Raw genomic sequence first — 14880 nt, 5'->3', positions numbered from 1 at the left:
CTCGGGTACTTAGGGAGCTGTAGCCACTCGCTCCGGCGTGGGTCGTCACGCAGACTCCAGATGCCTCTCTGCCTTGTCGTGCACCCCAACACAACCATCCTCAGGCTCAGGCATCTTCTCCCCACGGGCTGCGAGTGGGTCTCTGATCCACCGAGGCCGTCCTGGTTGCAGGGGGGCAGCCTGCTATCTCACCATCAGCCGCAGGGGAAACTCGGCTCCGGCACACCTCCTCCCGCTCCATCCTCACTGACCTGGTGTCGATGCGGCTGTTTCTCTCAGATCTCAGTCCTCTCCAGGTGAACTCAGCCCAGTGGGCACCTCGGGAGTGGGGTGCCCCCGAGTTCCCCAGCTGGCTCTGCCGCTGCCATTCTCCATGGGCGGCGCCGGCCCGACGCAGGCAGCTGCCCGGCCGGGAGCCAGGGAGTGGGGGCAGTGCCCTCCTCCCTTCTCTGCTCGATCCTGGGCAAAGCACCTTTTCCGGTTCCTTTGTCCCGACTTAAATAGGGCAATGCGCAGAGGCGCCCTATTGGCTCAGCCCCGAGGGGGATGGCAGTCTGATCTGGTGGCCAGAACTAAGCCTAACCCGGTTCCAAAACCGGGGAGGTCACAGGGACCAAAACCCCTCTCCTGCCACGAGAACAACCCCCCCCTCCACATCAAACCATGACAACAGCACAACCCAGCAGTTGCCACCATGGCTTCCTGGAATAATGCCAATGAGGGTCTGCGAGGGGTCATGTTGGAATTACGTTTACTCCTGCAAATGCAATCAGCATCTGGCCCTGCACCCACAGTATTTTATTTTCAGTTCTGACTCCCTCTTTCAACTTCAGGGATGAATGGGAGACTGTAAGAAAAATTCATCTCGTTAACTTTTGTAGGGGCTTCGAGGATGACTGGAGTGTGTTCGAATTGTGCTTTCAAAAGTTTTAATTATGACACATTTACCAGTGCCAATAGTTGGGTTTTTTTACTTTAATCTTTTTTACATTTTTTAAGCCTTCATCTAATCCCCAAGGCAGCTAATTTAGTTGGCTTTGCTTTAATGAAGAATCTGAGCAAGAGGATGCTTTTTTTTTTTTTTTCTCTCAGCTGGAATAGAGAAATCCCTACATTTCAGCTTTTGGTAGATTAGTACACGGGAAAATGTGTATTATTTTGGCAGAGTGGCAACAGCAGACTTTAAGCCTTAAAGGTGAAAGGTGGGCATGACATCGTCTTCCACACTGGAGGCCTGCACTTTGCAGATGCTGAAATATGCCGAGGTGCAGAGAAAGGACAGTCCAAGGAAGAAGGACCAGGATAAAGAATTCCGTGAGGACTCAGCTTCTCCTCTGCCTTCCTATAGCAGGAACACCTTGGCAGCCCGTCTTCATAAGTGGAAAACCATGGAGCTCACACAGCAGCAGCTTTACAGTACAGGGTCACCTGGGCAAGCCACACGATACTGATACCCTTCTGAGCAGGCATGTAGCTGAACAAGTTTGGTAAGGTACAAGGGAAGGAGACGAATGATTCAGAGCACATGTCCCTACATTGGATTAAGTCAGCAGTGGTGGCCACAGTCAGCATTAATGTATCTGTATACTTGGTGGCAATAGGATGTAGAGGAGAAACTGAGGTTTGACACTGGTGGGTTGGCCCCAGTCGGGGAATTTGTCTCCTTATGCTCCCTTGTCTCTTCTGCCAGGTGCTCTGTAGCTCACCAACACCCACCTGTGCCTCTGCTGCAGAATTAGCTGTGATTTTTCAAGGGGATCAAGGCTCATGCAGTTGCATGTGTTTTCCTACCAGCAATAACTTTTGAACTGATGAATTTCAATCAAATATAAAAGCAGGCTGGCTGGAAGACTTGAGGATAATCTGTTTACTATACACTTCTAGAGAAGAGAAGAGAGACTTAAATGAATGGCTGGGCTGAGGTGGGAGTGTGGAGAACAACTGTGGTGTTATCTAGTCTTATCTGCCAGCGGCACTGCCCGCTGGTGTGCAGAGATTGCCTACAGATTGGATAGAGGGGGTATTCATAAGGGATGAGTGTGTGTAAAGACCTCTCCATATTTTACCTTGGGGCTGTTCTTTTCGTTTTGAGATGAGCAAGCCTCTCATTCCTTCCCTCTCCATCTGAAGATTTGAAGTAGTCTACTTCCAGGGCAAAATGAGAAAGAAGACACTTGTTTTGCTAAGATCCTGGTGCTGTTCCCACTGCAGCGTCAAAGGTTTGCTACTTGAATTTAAAATTAGCAAGAGCCTGATTACGTCAGTAAGAACAAATCCTCTGTTTCTAATGGGAACATGATGTACAGATGCCCAGAGCAAAGGTCCCTTTAGCCCTGAACCTTCTCTTGGAGCACAGCCTGGAGGGGAGGATTATTATTCTCCTAAGCCATCTTGAAAGTATTTCAGACAGTTAAGCACCTTGTTCTCTGTCTCATTTGGGACCCACATTTTCATTGGGAGCTACTGATCAGGAGAGGTTGGTGACTCTGCAGATGTTCCCTTCCTCAGTTTCCTCACTGACCCTTTCTATATTTTGCTTGTTTTGCTAACGGCCATCTCACGTCAGCTCTCTGTAGAGCACCTGGCACTGGGTAGATCCTACTCTGTGATAGAGTCACTTGGCAAGACCATAACCCAAGACGAGTAACGGTGAAGCATTGCCAGTTTAGCTCTTGCCCCTGTGGCACCTTGCATGCTCAAACGACTGTCCATGTGCAGTGGCTTCTCATTCCACTCCTTTACCCTGCCAGCATGGTACTGAGTGTAGTCAGACGACTGTGCAAGCCTCTGCAAACTTCTTAACAAATGAATTAAGGCTTGAGAGGTGACAGAGGGAAGCACTGGTCCAGCCAACCAGCTGTGGGCTTGTTTGAAGAAGGCCCACCTGGTCAAATAGATCTTTTTCTTATCACATTGGAAAGCGCCTGGGCAGAGCCATAGGCTTAGGCAGGCACTCAATATTTCTAATTGCTTGTGTTTCAGTAGTGCTGGAGGTACCTGCCATGGACTAGGGTCTATTAGGAAGTGCAAGAGGTCCATGGAAAACACCCACCAAATGAACTTGTTAACTCTTCCTGTTAGACATCAGCTGCCACAGTGGGCAATTAAAAGTAGTTAGCAAGTCTCTAGTTTGCTGGTGTGAACACTTGCTGGTGACAGCTGCCACTGTTCCTCTGTGAAGAGGGAAGAGGCTGAGGAGCAGAGGAGAGAGGTTGTGTGATGATAGATGATCTCAACAGGGGTGGGTAACCTGGAAAAAAGGGGAGAGACATTCTGCTTGGACTTTGCATCCAGGCGCATCTGCATAGGAATGAACAGAAGCACAAATTCAGATTCATTGTGTCTTACCCCTAAACCTGTGTCAAGGCAGTGGCTGAGAGAGGCTCTGGTAGCCCTTTCTTGTCCTCTAAAGATAGGGTGCAAGGGTGGCTTCAGATGACTTGGTATTTCTCTTCCCAGTTGTTGTGCAAATTAATTCATCATGTATTCATCCAGCCTGCACTGGACTGTGGAAACGATGCAGCATGTTTTGGGGACTCAGGACTAGTTGGTCCTTCGTCCAGGCCTCTGCTGGGTTCCCCACTCTGTTTGCACTCATGTTCTGTCTGCTGGCATCCTTACTGCTCACCCTCATATGTAGTAATTCTCTCTAGACAGGGCAGATGCTTTTGAGAAAAGAACAGCGAATGTTGTGCTCTGGTTTAAGAACAGGGTGTTGGGAAGTGATGTTGAAACACAGGGTCCCTGTGTTCTGCCATATGCCCCACTCAAAAACATCGTTGGCAGGAATGTTTGCTCTGAGGGCAGAGGAGTTCACCAAAGACAGCGTGTGGTGCACTCGCTCTGCATCTTTTTAAATGAGATGATCACGTCATTTTTTGTGGGGAAAATTGACTGACCTCATGGCTCTGGATGCATTGAAAGTATTTGCCAGGGTGTCCTGTGGGCAAGGACAGGGGGAAGCTGCAGAGGGTCAGAGCTGCTAAAGAGCTGTTCAGGTGGCCAAAGCAGAGGTCGCAACAAGCAGCTGTCTCAGGCTGGCAGCTGTCAAGGATTGCTTTTCAGACCAACACTGTGTTTGTGATAATCAGGCTCAGTCTTGGCACAAACCACGAAAAAGCAAGTGCAAGACAGTGAGGCACATTGGTGCCGCAGTGTACGCCTGTGTCTGCAGTGCAGCGTGTGCCACGTCTCCCAGTACAAAGGAAGGCAAATCTGTGCTCTCTAGCTGTGGTTAAAAACCCTGTTCACAACTCCATGGAGCTTCTCCATCTGACAGGTACCCAGGTGCTCAGCACTGCTGAGACTTGGATCTGACAGACCCAGTCTGTCTCTGCTGCCCATGTTCCCTTTTACCACCACCGCCAGCCTTCACCTGATGCTTCGGATCTGTGGGAAGCAACCATAAGTCCATCTGAGGGAGGCTGAGCTATGATTTTATATACAGGTGGCAACACCAACACGTGCAAAGTGCTCCCAGGGCTAGAAGGGTGGTGTTGGAGGTGTTCTCCTACAGAGAGCAGAAAGTTATTGTGTCCTGGATCTAATTTAAGCCAAGTAGAGCAGTACCAGTTACATCGATACCCGAGGCAGTGGGATGGATAGCTTTGTACTGCCCCCGTGAGAGGTACATGTGGGTGCCCAGGCTCAGGGCAAATGAATTCCTTTTTCCTTCCCAGCCACTCTGCATCTCCCTGCAGTTCGGGCAGAGGCCGAAAAGCCACACAAGTGTTATCTGCTGAAGTCCATCACTGAAAAATGTGGTTAACACAGTTCTATAACAATGAAAGTGAAGAATCAATCAAGGCTTAATTATCTTTCCTGAATGTAACAAGAACCATTTCACAGCAATTCCCATCCCTGCCCTTCCACTCCCCCTGAAAGGTAGCGCATACATTTTCCTGCATTCAACTTTTTTCTCTTTAACAGCAGATATTCAGCTTAATAGAGAAAAGATTGTCCTTACAACACGACAGGGCCATAATGGAGAGAAATCTGCCTTGAGAAAAAAACAATAAAAAAAAGAAAAAAAAGTGTGGCTCACATAGCAAAATATTTGGTTCTGCACTTGTGGTGTTTGGAGTCTGGGGAGTGTGTGAGAATAACATCTTTCCCTGGGAAAGGGCGTTGAGAGGCTGCTGATACAGCCTCTGCCGTGGGAGACGGAGAAGAGTCTGAAGAAGTTTTAGATCTTTAGCACTAAGCTAAAGCTTCAAGGCCCTTGTCCACAGACAAAAGGGAGTTCTCAAAAACAGCTCCACCTGGGATGACAGTTATGAACAGCACCTGCTTCGTTAGTGCCTGTGAACCAAACCAGGTAATTAACAAGGATGGAATAGCTGTGCTTAAGTTTTAGAAAAGAATCTGGAAACGACACTGGCCTCCATGCCTCAGGGCACCATGTAAGCTGAGCAGTGGTGGTCAGGGAACAATGTGATGCTTTGTTACCCCATCTTTGGGTCCTACAGGATTTCTGAACTTGGAAGGAGCAAGTGCTGCTCACTGTTGTAGACCGGCAGAATGAATTTAGCCATGCTGGAGACACTGGTTGGGAATTTTCTGTGGAAAATGTGGTGGTGTTTTTTGTTGGTTTTTTTTTTTTTTTTTCAATGCCAAAATGTATTCCTGTGAAATGAGCTCTTTCAGGTACCTTAGATCTTTTTTTTTCTATTTTCCACCAGAAATATAAAATCAGAGAGAACCAGAGTGCTGTGGATTGTGCTGCTGTTAAACGGGGCTGCTGCAGTGTGTCAAGGGAGCTGTGGTAGGACGTTCTGTGTGCAGGCTAGTGAAGAAAGAGCAGCCCATGTGGGAAGGCGTAAAGCTGTGTATTAACTTTGATCTCCTTCTGAGGCCATCTCAGTTTCCTAGCACACCTAGTGGTATCTCATTTTGTAGAACGTGCCCTGGGTACAGCCAAACTTCATCCCTTCCTCCCAGGCCCATGACCAGGGCCCCTGCTCTGGCTCAGGAACGTCTCTTCTGTGCAAGACTGATGTGGTGGGAACCTGTGTTTCGGTGGTGGGGGTGTTGCCCTATGGTCCTTCCATTTGGCTTTGCTGGGCTGTGTCTGAGGGTGAAACGTGCTAAAAAGTGAGGAACCATCTCTGGCAATGGGAGCAAAAGCTGCAGGAGGGGAACAGTCCTCCTTGAAGCTCACCATCTCCAACCTCCTAAGCAGCTGTGGTGATCAGGTATTCCCATATCCTTCTCTTACTTCAGACTGCTGACCTTTCTGAGTTCCAACAGAGATCAGTGACTAGCTTTCTCTGTCAAAACCAGCTTTTCCCTACAGAGCGTAATTATTTTGTCACGAGCTGCCTGAGAAGACCCATCACTGGGACAAGTAATACAATAAGGCAAAATTAGATTGAGACTCTGCAGTTTCTGTGCAAGATGGAAAGAACTGGAGAATTTCAAATGAGCACTGAGGTGTGAGAAAAATCCGCTGGACGCTTGGGAAGGTTGCTTTTTTCTTCTCTGCTGCTGAGCAGCCCAACATCTCCACCCCAGCATGTTAAGGAGTCAGAGGAGATGGGGACAACAGCCATGGGACACTTCCACCGGTCACCAGTTTCTCTCGGCTTTATGCCAGTGGCTTGGTCCTCATCTCTTTCTCACCATGCTTGTGCCAGCAGCGCTCAGCTGACAGAGGGGGTGGGTGGACAGCAAGGGGGACTTACACTGCCCAGAGGGAACTCAGGGTCAGGATAACATCATGGCTGTGGCTGCTGGCACTGAAGATAAGTGGTGAGGGGAGCGTCAGCCAGGTTTGAGGCACTGTAGAAGTGTTGTCTCGTGATGCCATCAGCATGTGCTTAGGTGAAAGACCTCTGAGCTGAAGATCCTGAGAAAGGAAAGGAATTGTCCATCATTAATACCCTGTGAAGGTGAGGGACAGCAGAGATGGTAAGGGATCTGCTACTGATTTGTCTAGCAATACCTTGGAGAAAAAAAAACCAAAACCAAACTCAGAGATTTACAGGGTAGGTTTACAAGCATTAAGAGGGCTTAGGCAAGAGTAGCTTTGGCCTGTGGAAACATAAACATCTTTTGCATAGGTACTCTCAACCTACAGGATGTGTATGGCTTTGTCTAATGAGACCTTGTCAATTAACTTGAACACATGCTTTCTTGTCAAGAGCTGCTTGCTTGTAGGGAGACTTCATTCAGAAAGCCAAGGAACCAAGACATTTGCATGGAAACTCAGGGAAGCAGTTGTGTCACTGAAGAGCTGGGAATATTCCTCTTTTCTCCCTTGTGTGAATATATTTTTCTTTGTAAAACATCAGGGTAAGAAGTAAAAGGTGGAGTTGAGATGAACTCAGAGTCTGTAAGCTGTGATCCTGCTCTGAACGGGGCTGGGAGTCCAGGACCTTGCATGCCCCATGCTGCACTGTGGCCATGGGTCCCTCTTGGGGTCAATAAAAGATGACGTGTTGATCCTGGAGCAGGCAGAGCTTGGCACAGAAGGCTAGACCTTTTGGGGATACAGCCAGAAGCAAAGGAGTTCATTTCCCTCCCTCTGGACTCCCAGGCATGGAATGGGAACTGCATTGTTCACGAAGGCACTCGGTGCCGAGCCGAACATGAACCTCCTGTTGATGCAAATGCAGTTTCTACCCTAGAGCTCCCTTTAGATCTAATTAGTGTCAAATGGTAAATCATCTCCAATAGCTTGGTGTGTCTGCCCGACCTCAGCTCTGAGACCACACTGCTAAAGTCCGCAGACCTGCAAGAAAGCCAGAGTCAGTAACTAGGAGGGCTTTCTCTTGATTTACAGGGCCTGTGACCTGTACGTCAGCACCTATTTAATTCTGTTTTATTGTCTGTCTTCAGTTTAAACGGGAGAAGCAACTGAGTACTGAAAGGTCATGAAGAGCTCTTGTAAGCATGTATGAACAGGAAATCTATTTGCTTTGTTCTGGATTTGTTTCATTTTGTTATGCAGAAAGCACAGCTATGAATGAGGAGCTTTTGGGAATCGAACAGCCAGCTGCCAAACTACTGGGATGCCTTGTGCGTCAGTCTTATCCCACACAAAACCCTGTCCAGAGGCCAGAGCTTTGTTATTAGCAGTTGCAGACAGTGTGAGCGCATCAACAACAGCTGCTGATTTCCCTGACATTGGATTAGGCTTGGAAACCTTCTCCCAAGCAATATCCAGAGGGCATATAAATGCCTATGACAGCGTGCCAGGGATATCTCTTGGGCTGGAGTAACTGTCTGCTGGGGAATGGCAGTAAACCCTATCGCTGACTCAGCTCATCTGGCGGGGGTAAAGCCAAACTGTCACCACCCGGGTTGGGAAGACAGACAAGAAGCCTGCTCTCCTGAGCCAGGGAGGGCAGAGCTGCAGGGTAGTCACCAGCAAGGGCCAAGCAAGAAGAAAGAGGACCCAAAGAAACGCAGAGACTGGGCAAACGCTGGCTCCAGCTAGGAGGAATTACAAACCTGGTGGGCATGGGCTTTTCCTGGAAAGGGGGAACTGGGTGGGCAGTGGGGCCAGCCTGACCCTGGAATCAGGAGAGCCATGCCCTGAAAAGCAGTGAGTGCTGCCCATGTGGTCTGACTACAGAAAAACTGGGGAAGAAAGGTGATTCTCCACATTCAGCTGGGAAACCAAGTGAGGAACAACTGTGTCTGAAAGCAACGCCTGCACCAGTGCTCTGAGCAAACGGGATGAATGTTTGCCATGCCCGTGTCTCCTGCCTGCTCTTTCTTCCCTAAGAAAGTCAGAGGCAGGGGCTGTCCCCAGCTCCCCCTCTCTCCAAGTGTTCCAACAGGGTGTGAGCTGTTCCCCTGCAGCAGAGCCGGGGAAGCAGGGATGGTTTTGCATGCAGAGGGTCAGACTGCACGAAGCCCAGCTGCAAAATAACCTTATGAAAATCGGCATGAAGCTGTGAGCAGGAACGGGGGAGCACACTGATTCAGAGAAGAACTCGGGAGGTTGGATCTGTGGGGCAGAGAGGATGTCACTGCTGGAGGAAGAACTGGAGCATATCTGGGGACCTTTTGAGCTTGGTGATTTTGGGAGGAGGTCAGCTCTCCTAAAAATGCCTTGCTGGATCACTGGAGAGTGGTGAGAGAAGGGTTACAGAAACACTGTGTGGTAAGTGTCTATGTCTGGCACTTGTGCAATAAGGTTTGGCTTTCAGCACGAGGTCGTCCATGGAAGGGGGAGCAGTGAAGCTGCGCGGCGCCTGTCTCTGAAGGGTTGGAGTGGCTTGGAGCATCTGCAGCCCCTCCGAGGGGTCTGGCTGCCGTGCGTAAGGCCAGATGTGATGTGGTGCCGCTGTAACCTGGGGTCAGACTGGGAAAACAAGTAAGGTGTGAGAAAGAGTCACATGAAAAAGAACAGTGAGAAGCCTCATTGGCATCTCCTTTCTGTGGCTGTGGACCTGCATGAAGGTCCTTGACTCTGGTTCTTGCCTGAGCTGTGCTGTAGGTATGCCTGTGCCTGGCCCTGTACCTTGCTGGTCTTCATGTTGCTTTGCTGATGTGGCTTCCCAGCTTGGCCATCGGTCTGCCTCGTCATCACAGATCTGTCTGGGGATCACCATACTGTGGCATTACCTTGGGTAATGTCACTGGACCTGCTCTGCTCCCTGCGTTCAGGCACTGTGGGTCTGCACTCTGGTTGGTGAGGACACTGCCCTGTCTCGCTGTCACCCTGGGGTCCCAGCTCCCCTTCCCTCAGGGAACAGCTTCACTCTTGGTGCTCCCTGAAACAGGCTATGGGGTCACGATGAAAGCCCATGAAAGCAGAAGTCTTTAATAATGCTTTCCATCCTGACCCTGCAGGATGTGGTCAACAGGTCTTTCTGACAGACTTTCGTAAGTCAGAGGGGTTGAATGTGGATAGAGTTGGTGCAGATAAGCCCCTAGGGAAGGAAATCTGGAGCCTGCAGTACCATTGCAGGTCAAATCAACGGGGCATGGTGATCCTGCAAACATTTTTCACTTACTGTCTGTGTTAGTCCTTGTCTGTAAGAACCTCCTGATGCTGCTGCTGCAGACTCTGGCCTCAAACTCCACTTCAGCACAGCATAATGGGGAGTACTGGGAACAGGATCTCAAGCTGTCTGTCGTGGGTTAGGCCGCCCCGGCAACCAAACCACCCCCCCCACCCCCAGATTGTTCATTCACCCTCCCCCAGCCCCAGGGATGAGAGAGAGATTTAAAGGATAAATGGGATACCCGTGGGTTGAGATAAGAACAATTTAATACAGATGATTAATACACAGTGTAGATGCTCACCACCCCCTCGTATGCGAAGCCCGTCTCGTCCCGAAGCTGCAATCCCGGATGAACGTGAGGCCCCGAAATAGAGGGGGAGAGAGAGAGAGAGATAGTACTCCGAGAGTGGGAGTACTGGGAGAGAGAGAAAAAAAGGCAATAGAGCGAAAGCACAGAAGCACAAAAGAGCAGAAGCGGCAAAAGAGCCAAAGCGCAGAAAAAGCCTCACCTTCTGCTGTCCTTCACTTTTATACTGGGCGTGACGCTGCATGATATGGAATACTAATTGGCTAGTTTGGCCCTCAATCTTAAGTTCCACCACAAATCACAAGGGGAATCGTGTCCCCCTTGTCCCAGCTATGCTCCCCCCTTATCCCGCTGTGTTTCTGCACTCCGGCACACTGAAAAGTCCTTGGAGCAACTTGCTATCAACATTCTTCTCAGAGCGAGCCTCTGAGTAAAACCAAAACATGGAGCTCTTCTAGCTGCTAAAAAGAAGAGCTAACTCTGTCCCAGCTAAAACCAGGACACTCTCCAGTCCAGGAGGAGCTAGAGATGTCTGGCTTTATAGAGATGTCAAGGTAGGAATGTGGCTTGAGGTGGTTTTGGGGAGAGCAGGTTAAGCTGTTGTGTAGGTATCCTAAGGCAAATGTAGACTTTTCATTAGGGACATGAAAAAGCTGTCATACCCTTCCAGTCCCAGAGCTCCACAGTCCTTGAAGAATGCATTTCTTCAATGCTTTGTCTGCCTACAAGACATCAGAACAAAGAACCCTGGCACAGGACCTTTGTGGCATTGTGGTCGGAGGAGCAGGAATGCTCCCCCCACGTGCACATTTCATGACCTGCCTGCATGATAGTATAATGTACAGCTCTGCCATGGAAATGGAGGGAAAATCCTGGAGTACCTAAGCACTTAATGGAACCGCATTTCTCACCTGTCTTCTCTATCAGCTAAACAGGTCCGTGTTCACAACACATGTAAGTCTCTCTCCCTTTTAGAAAAAAACAAACCAAACCACCTACAAAACCCCAGGATCTCCCTGAGCAGGCCAGTGAGGGACTTTCAGGCCATCCCACTGTGTTCCCATTGCAACAGTGAGAGATGTTCCCTTGCAGATGATTCCTGTGCAATTCACAGTAATCAAGCGCTTTCAGGGAAATAACAGTCTGATTACAAAGCACGATTTTGTGGTTAATTTGTACTTTATGTGGCCTTTTCTGCCCTAGTCCTTGCCAAATGGGAGTTAGATATTTTCCTGGAGCTAGAGCAGAGCTATAGGAGCAGGAGGAGCAGTGCCAGGGCTGGGATCCCACTGTGCTGTGGTGCTTAAGTAAGACTGCAAACCTATATACTGTGTCAAAAAGAAGGCTGATGAAATGACTGCCCAGGGAGAGGAGGTTTTAGAGGGCTTCTTCATAGGAAAAGATGCAATATCCAGTGTCTGGAAATTGAAGTCAGCAAAAATCAACCTGGAAACACAATGTAGATTTTTAAGAATGAGAGTAATCAGCCATTGAAACTGATTGCCAAGGGACTGAGTTCTCCATCACTGTGACTCTTTAAATTAAGGAGACATGTCTTTAACAACCTACAGGCACCACGTCAGGAGAATTTTGGAACTTCATGCAAGGGCATTAGATACAAGGGGACCAAGCAGTCAGTTTGTGTGTACGTGTGGGAGTGCTGCATGTCTTCAGGGGTGCTTCTGGGACAGACCCCATCTTGGGTTGGATGTGTCTGGCACAGAAAGGACCAACAGGACCACGAAGGTGAGGAAGCTGAGCAGCGGGCATTTAACAGATCAACCAAAGTCCTGCATGCCAGGTTCCCTCAGGGCCACATCCCTGGGTGAGCTGGACGGGAACAAGGGCAGAGGAGGCTGTCAGCAGATTTAGCGGAGCAGCGTGACTAATGGGTTGTCCAATTCCTCACCTGAACTCCGTGTTTCAGAAAAATGTTTGTTCTGAACAAAATGAAAACTTTTCTGGAACCTGCTGAGCAGTGAAGATAAGGGCATCTCCCACTCCTGGCTGGGGGGTTGAGCAAGAGTTTTGCTAGATTCACTGAAAGCCACCATTATCCAGCAAATGGCTTAATGTGGCCATTGAATAGGGTGGGTGGACCCAAGGTCAGTCAAAGGGGCAGATGTAAGATAATTTGTGCAATGTCTGTTTTTGGATAGTTCTTCATTTTTCAAGGACATCTTCATACTGGAAGGTCTTTTGGAGTGTCTTTTGTAAGCTATTGCACTGGCACTGCTAACCAGGAGACTGTTTGTGGAGAAGTCTTCCGGCTACTGCTTTCCCTATGCAGGCTAGCTGAGAAACACCTGTGGCTTGTTAAACAGGTGCTGTAAATCACTCTGGAAGGTGGATGGTCAAGCGACCAATGGCCTTGACCTATCTGGCAAACCACGTGATTTGTGGTTAATTAAGGTGGGGCATTTCCTTCCTGGGTGTTGAAGGAGCATTAGCCTGCTTTGGAGTAACAGCCTGAAGCCTTTTCGTGGCGACATCCTAAAGCCTTCTCATTGCGACAACTGTTCTTATTTTAGAGAAATATTTACCTTGTATTTCCACAGTAGTCAGATGAGGTTTTCAGAAAGTACAAATTCAGAGATAACGTGCAGGAACTGTCATTTAAAATTTTCCAGCTTTTAGATGCCTTTTTTTTTTAAAATACTATTTCCACAGTATTTAAAAAATGTTGTATTTTAAGAACCCATGCAGTGTTGGATGCTGGTGTTAATAATCTGGAAATGGTGTGGGCTGTACTGTGTGGGAACATTCCACTGCTTGGTCCACGTTACTGGTTACAGTACAGTGCCCACAGGCAGAAATGCAGTGATAAAGGTGTAAAAGTGCTTTTACACCAAGACAGTTGATTTTTGCCTCTTGAAGTGGAGGGACCCATATACCCCTGGTAGTACTTTTGGGCATGATAACCTTGTCCACCCTTCAAGGGCATCGCACATCAATTACACTCGATGGGCAAAGAGCTTTGACCTGTGACAAGGCTTCATGGCCAAAGCCTGGTTACATCAGTACAAAGAGCATTAGCAGATTTTGGATAAATCCTGTTGGCTGTAGAGCATAAAGTTTAACAGAAGGCAGCTCTCCAACGGGCTGTTTCCCAGCGTGGTGTCCTCATTTAATGTGTAGTCGTCTCTGATCTATTTTCGTTGTACCGCTTGCTGGACTGCTCCAATACCTGTACATGAGCTCTGCACTTAGAGACACTCTTCACTTACAGCTTCATATTCCGGTTATTATTTGAGCTCAGCTTGTTCCTGGCTACATCGTTAAAAAGAAAGAGAAGTCTCTTTGCCCCCCTCTTTTCCTTAAACTTCTGCATTGCTGCATTTTATGCTGCACACATTCAGAGGGTAATAAATTCAGTTGGTTTTGGTCTAAATGTAATTCCTTAGTAATTGCCATCTATTTATTTTTATTGGTAGCAATATCTTAACTTTACGAATGCAAGATCTGGACTTTTCTGGCAGTGTCTTAGGAAAGGCTTGCTTAATAAAAGTAAAAATGCATTTGGGAAGGTTTAAATTAGATGGCTGTAGAGAACTGTCTTTTTCCCTGAAAATATCAGAATTAATTCCCCAGTAAGGCTGTGAGGGGCTGTAGGGGATGGAAAGCAGGATGAAGCCCTTCTCTCTGTGAAAGTTGAGGACATCAGATCAGCTGAATGATGCCTTGAAAAGCACAGCTGGAATGAGACTTGGATCCTGAAAGGCCAAGTGTAGTGGCTATTTCAGCCTTGTCAACAAGGAGCGGCTCCAGCCCAATTTGTGACCTTCCTCTCCTTTTCCAATGCTGCGGGAGCCTTTGCAAAGTCACTGATGGCCTTTGGAGCAGGCCCTTACTGATATACAGTTTCCTGATTCAAATTGAGCATGGCACTTGGAAAACTAGTTATTATTGTAATTTTTCCATCCCTTCTGCAGTTTTCTTTCTCATCTTTCAATCTATCCACGTTGAGAACAATAAACGCCCAGAACTCACTCTGACCCACATGCACATGCAGCACACTTTTTGATAGTCACATTGAGCATACTTCAAGAGAAACTCTGGGTAATTTTCATCTCCATTTCACCATCAGATCATTAAATCGAGACAAGTAAAATATCTCAGAATAAAAATGACAGACACAAAAGCAGGTCTTTAAATATTAGCAGTTTTAAAATTAATGTTTGATAAGATTCTGTGCTGGCTTTTGATTACTGGTGCCCTTTACAAAGTTCAGCTATAAGACCTGAATTTTTTATTGTGCATTCCCAGGAAGATAAAATGCAGTTATTGCTAGTGCAGTTTGGCTTCTATACCCTTAACAAAAATGCCTGTTCCTTGGTTGCCATATGCTACCAAAAGGGATAAGATTTTAATTACCAGTTAATAAAGTCCTTTCCTGTTTTTCATGGTAATAGACCTAAAAGAAGTTATTTTTACTCACTAGTTATATAGTGCCTCTTAAAATGTCAGTGTTTAGGTACGTGTTGGGGTCACTGAAATTCAGAGAGGTGTTCATTTGCAAATCACATCCCCCAGCCCCCATCTCTCTGTTCCCTGGCAGTGGTTTCTGCAGAGGGACATCCAGGATCCTGCGAGCCCCATACGCTGAGTTGTCTG

This window comes from Tauraco erythrolophus, chromosome 2 (assembly GCF_009769465.1).
Source record: "Tauraco erythrolophus isolate bTauEry1 chromosome 2, bTauEry1.pri, whole genome shotgun sequence".
Taxonomy (NCBI): domain Eukaryota; kingdom Metazoa; phylum Chordata; class Aves; order Musophagiformes; family Musophagidae; genus Tauraco; species Tauraco erythrolophus.
This window is presented reverse-complemented; position numbering follows the sequence as displayed.